This window comes from Mus caroli, unplaced genomic scaffold (genome assembly GCF_978045245.1).
Source record: "Mus caroli unplaced genomic scaffold, Mus_caroli_1 scaffold_13, whole genome shotgun sequence".
Lineage (NCBI taxonomy): Eukaryota > Metazoa > Chordata > Mammalia > Rodentia > Muridae > Mus > Mus caroli.
This window is the reverse complement of record NW_028227268.1, coordinates 100,616,980-100,623,139: the sequence shown is the minus strand read 5'-3', so window position 1 is coordinate 100,623,139 and position 6,160 is coordinate 100,616,980.

The following is a 6,160-nucleotide window of genomic DNA, read 5'->3' as shown; positions in this document are numbered from 1 at the left end:
ATAGGTATTATATGTGTGTGTGTATATATATATGTGTGTGTGTATATATATATATATATATATATATATATATATATGATAGAAAGGCACTGAGTCTAGGCAACTCATTTGACTGTGAAAAGTCAAAAAAAAAAAAAATAGCCAGAGGCCTGGAGAGGTGGCTCAACTGTTAAGAGCACATGTTGCTCTTTTTGAGGACCCAGGATTAATTCCCAGTTGTTAGAGCAGAAGAGCCAAGAAGAACCTGGCCCACAGTGCCGGGTGATCAGAGAGAAAGGACAAGACATCAAGTCACTCAATAAGGGAAGGAGGTTAGGTCTCAAATCTGGGTGTGCGGAGGTGAACTTTAGGGCCACAGTAAGCCAGAAAGTGATGGAGTAGGGTAGAAGTGAACACCTAGAAGTGAGTGTTAATACCAAGGCTGAGCTATTAAGTGTCAAGGTTAATGCATGGACCACTGGTGTGACTGAAGCCATCTAGGATGTGGGCAGGAATCAGGAACGCATTGTGAAGACACTGAGCCAGGAGCTAAATTTCTAAGAGTGCTGCCCTGGAGATCAGAAGATGGGGAGCGCCAGAAAGGGGAAGGGAATATGGCTGGATGTCAGTCTTCTCAAGGGAGTATGTGCAGGAGACATAGGATAGTGATGAGATCAGGTAGAAGGTTCATCCAGCCCCTGGGTCCTCGGAGAACATGGGTGAGAGCCAGCAGTGTCACCTCCCAGGCCTGTAGGAGAAGCAAAATAGGTGTTTGATTGTGAGTGGCAGCTGCTGTTGGGATGGGTGCACAGTCTCAGGCACAGGCTGGCACTTGGACTGATGAGACAGCCTTTCATTCGCTTCGCTTGCTGAAGTCTGCAGTTTCCCAGAGACCATGTGGAAGGATGTGAGCTCAGCCACTTAGCAGGAGGGATAGTCAGGCACCGGAAGAGCAGAGCACTTTGTGACCCAACATGCTGGAGCGATAAACAATCTTTGGAGGAATGAAGATGAAAAGAACAAGAGGCACAGTGGGATTCTGCCTCAGTTGTTTCTTTTTGAATCTCTGTAAACAGGGCCATACCCTACCACTTCTCCTTTCCAAGGTTTCCATCAGGGTAAGACATCTGTGAGCCCCCTCCTCCAAATAAGCCCCTGTGGGTCCTTTATGGCACAGAACCTTGAATGCTAAGCTTATCCTACAATGTCTGTCACCTTCTTCCAGACATTTGTTAACTTCTTGATCTTATTTTCACTGTCTATGAAATGGAGCTGTTAAAATGCACCTGTCTCTGATGGTAAAGAACAGACAGATTACAAGCAAGCACTTTCCAAACATTGAAATTTTGTATAAATGTGAGTAGTTTCCTTGTTCATATCCCCCAATGTGCCTCTGGATACACCCACAGCTCTCTCAGAGCCTTTTAAAAAAAACTGAGTCTCTGCCTCAGAGGAGATTATAATTTTGCTTCAGAGACAGACAAACACATCCAAAACAATTAGAGAGGAATGCGCAGCTGGGCTGATTAAGTGCAAAATTGTTAGGTGCTTACAATAGGAGAGCTGAGAGCAGAAAAGGAGCAATTAGCCAGGGTTGGGGGAGCCTGGGAGGCTTCCTGGAGAGGGTAGTGCAGAAGGCAGGCACCCAGGCTGCTTACTTAGCCTGAAGAAAACACTTACAGGTAGGCCTGTTCTGTCTGTCTGACCACACTGTGACATGGATCTAGGAAGAGACCTTAGGTCCTAAATTTCATTCTTTAGACCCTATTTGTTCAGCCTATTGCTACTTTGTGGATCCCTGGCCCCTCTGGGGACTTACAGCTTGGCCCACAGAGTAAACTGACACATTGTACACTGAGTGTCACATAGTTGACTCTTGCATCACATTTGGTGAGGAAACCAAAGGTGATCTTGCACACAGGAACTGTGTACCTAGTGCCCACTTAGTAGTTTTGCCTGTACAGACCGGAAACTCCTGAGCAAGTAGGTCAGGCTGCCTCTCCCTAGTTTTTGAGCTCTGCATTTTGCCTCAGTACCTCTGGCTAGCCTACAGCATACCTACAGAACCAACACCCTGGGTTGCATGTGCCTCCTTGCCTCTTGACTGCCCTTGCCTCACAGGCCAGGACCCCCAACAACCTACCCACTCAGAGCTGCCTTTTCCTTCCTTGGTTGTGCCAGACCCAGCTCATGGGATCCTTTGTGTCATGAAGACCTTCTTCCTCAGTGGCATGCCTCTTAGCCCTGTGGCCTGGTTGGTACTTGTACCTCATGCCTTCTCACCTGCAAGCATAGAAAGGGGCCCAGCATGGCTAAGGGACACTGATAGCTGGCACAAATAGCCAGAATTCCCACATTGGAATATGTTGTGAATTTAGGTCGTTTTAGATCAGTGGGTCATGACTCATAGGAGTTTAACAACCTTTTGACAGGGTCTTAGGATCACTAAAACCATCAGAAAACAGATATTTCAATTACACAGAATTACAATTCATAGTAGTAGCAAAATTACAGTTACAAAGTAGCAACAACAATAACTTTATGCTTGGGGGTCATCAGAACGTGAGGAACTGTGTTAAAGGGTACAGCATCAGGAAGGTTCAGAAATTCTGTTCTAAAAGGATAGCAGTGTTTCCATAGTTTGTTACTCTGTTTCGGGGGTGGGACACTATACACAATTGTATTGAGTGAAGAACTAACTATTGATTGGACCTGTAGAATCTTGACAGTGGAATTCTTAGAAATCTATTTTGAGTCCTTTGAAACTGGCAAGTGAGGAAAATAAGCCTCTAAAGTAGTGACTTTTCAAAAACCACAAACCTTAGTACCGAAGATGTTATCTTGAATGGTGGACAAGAAAGTCGAGGCTAGAATCACCAGCTCTAAAACAGATGATTTGCTCCCAGGGTGACTTGCAGCAGAGGAAAACAGAAAGCCACATCACCAGGTGCAGATGCTGGAAACAAATGCCATGATCCCTGGGGGGTCCATAGTACACAGGTTTTAACAACTCAGAATCTCCAGGTTTGTGAAGCCTAGCCTGCACACAATATTGTGACCTTGGTGCACGAGGTCAGCCATTGGAAAGGGCATGAACAACTGGCTGTCCCTATTAAGAACATCGTATTTGGGAAATAGATCACTCAGTAAGAAGAAATGCAAAATCATACTCATAATTATCATCCAGCCGAAACATTACGTTCAAGGAGAGAGGCCTAAAATTGCAGTGTGGAGCCTGAGGCAGCACTGTTAATATGATTATCGGAGCACAAGCCTATTAGAGAGCTTAATGCCTGGTTTTGGCATCATCTCTTGCAAAGCTCCCAGGGTCTAGAAACCATTTCAATTGTAAACACAACTGTTACAAAGCATCCATTTCCAAGGGGGATAGCAACAATCTGCTCACCTTTACCCAAGGCCAAAGCTGCCTGGCTAAGAAGAAAGAAAACGCTTTAGGAAAAATACCAACTGATCGGCAACTCTAGTTGGCCCTTTTGGAGAAAGTTCATCTGGCTGCAAGTCTTACATAGCAGAAGAACAATACATTTATGGATTGAGGTCTAACCACCATATGTATGAACCAACTCAGATGCAGAGGTCTGAGTCTTGCCTGCTACTAGTAAAAAGCATCGTGATTCCAAACTCAGATCCCACTTTGTGGAATTGATGTTTCTAGGGTAATGGTAGTAACCTATCTCAAAGAGTTCATAGGAAGGAGAGATGTCACTTACAACTAAGCCTCATTGGGGCTCCATTGCCTCTGCTGTGGGACCATCCTCACAGGGTAAAATACAGACAGTATCTTCAAGTCAAATGGGAGGCAGTCTCAACCTCTGTCCTGGACCCACGAGTCTTTCTGCCCTTATTCCAGTGGTACCAGCATCATGGGGATGGGAAAAACAATAGCGACCCCCAGGAGGAACTGAGTATCAGTCATCAGGATCCCATGACTCTTGAAACTCAAATGGCAAGTTTGTCTCACAGCAAACAATCATAGGGGGACAGGGCAGAGATCCCTCAAACATGACAGTAGTCAGGGGGAGGAGAGAGCAGCGGACAGTCTTCGTCGAGCAAGAAGGATTATGCACATGTTCAAGTTACAGAACAACACAGTGAAAAAAGCCAAACACAAGAATCACATATTAAGTTCAAGAGCAAGTACAGTCCCTCTATGCTGACAGAAATCAGAACACTAGTTGCCTCTGGAATAAGGACAGAATTAAGTGGAAAGAAACCGAGGGCAACATTCTCCCCACCGCGTGGGACAATTACCACATTCACATACAGGCTTCTCCTAGTCATGCTGCTGCTTTTCCCATTAAAAATAACAGCCCTTTAAATTAGCTAACTGTGTGCATGATAACACATTTTACTGTTTGTAAATTATCCTTCAGAATAGGAAAAGGAAGGGTGACCCTCACCACTCATCCCACCTCTCGGTTTAGGCAATTTAGTGCCAAACCCAGGCAGCCACAGATTAATTAAGTTATGGGTTGCAGGGCATAGGTTATATTCTGCCTGAGCTAAACATTTAAACTTGAGCCCTCTTCCTTTAGGTGCAGAAAGCCTTCATCACTGTTGCCTTCCCTTCTTGCCTAAGTTCATCCTAGGGAGTGGGTTTAAGGAGTCAATATCCCTCCCAGCTAGCTCAGTATGCACATTATTGAGCAAGTTTGGGTCTCTAGACTCCATGCCATAATTTTATAGAAAAAAAAAAAGGGAAGTGTGGTTTAGATAAATTACAAAAGACATATGGCTGGTCATCAAAAACCAGGAAAGGAGAGTTTGGGTCCTCAGGAAACTCAAGAAGAAGGTGCTACAGCCGGGCGTGGTGGCGCACGCCTTTAATCCCAGCACTCGGGAGGCAGAGGCAGGCGGATTTCTGAGTTCGAGGCCAGCCTGGTCTACAAAGTGAGTGCCAGGACAGCCAGGGCTACACAGAGAAACCCTGTCTCGAAAAACCAAAAAAAAAAAAAAAAAAAAAAAAAAAAGAAGAAGAAGGTGCTGACAGGCTTTCAAAGGGCCAGAAACCAAGGCTGGAGCTACAACACAAGTTACAAACTGCAGAGGCAACTCCATCTTTAAGTATTTGTGTGGTAAATCCCCCCTGCACTCTCTAGGGGATTTTATCCCACAGGACTGAAGCTCACAGGTGGGGCAGGCCCTAGCCTAGCATTTAGTGGCTCCAGTTCAGTTTCTTTGCTGTTGTCTTAGCTTTGCTTTCTGCCTACACTGCTCGCTTTCCACAGCTACCTCAGACGTGTCCTTCAGAGCCAGTTTCTTCTCGACCTTTTTTTATGACGTGAAAACTATCTACATAGTTTTCTTTTTCTTTTCTTTCTTTTGGTTTTTTGGTTGTTTTTTTTTTTTTTTGTTTTTCGAGACAGGGTTTTTTTGTGTAGCCCCGGCTGTCCTGGAACTCACTCTGGTGACCAGACTGGCCTCGAACTCAGAAATCCGCCTGCCTCTGCCTCCCGAGTGCTGGGATTAAAGGCGTGCGCCACCAAGCCTAGCAACATAGTTTTCTTATCATTTCTTCCCACCTCTTTTGCTGTTGTGGATTCATATGACTCTCCTACGACCATCACTGGCAAAGGGGGTGAGAAGAGTCTACCCTCTGCAAACACAGCCAGAGCTCTGCTGACCCAGAAAAATGGAGCCTTGCAGGTAGATCCCTGGCACAAGGGAAGCTGGAATCGGCAGAGAGAAACTGAACTTCAGTGCCATCATGGCCGTGTGGCCTGAGCAGATGTTTCAGAGAGCTCTGGGACTGGGATGGCACAGAGTTGATCCAAGCTGGATGAGCGAATGAGCCCTTTTTAATCCTGCATCAGCTAGCCATTAGATATGGCTGCCCTTGGTAATGCAAGCATGACCTGAAGCAAGTTGTTCTCTTCAGCAAAGAACATTTGTCTCAGAGAGGGGCTTAGATGATAGTTGTGGCCACCAACACTGAAGAATGTTGGGGAAATAGAGCACCATTATCTCCATACCCCACACCACTTTCCTTCGAAAACATGTACCTCCAAATGTCAGCCTCTACTCTGGTTTTAAAGGACAGAGGGAAGGTGGCTGTGTCACCTGAGTTTGGAACAGGATCCAAACCCGCAGACACAGGGGTGTGATGCCCACAAGAATGAAAATCCACGGGATTAGTCTTGAGCAAGCTGAGAGTTTGCTA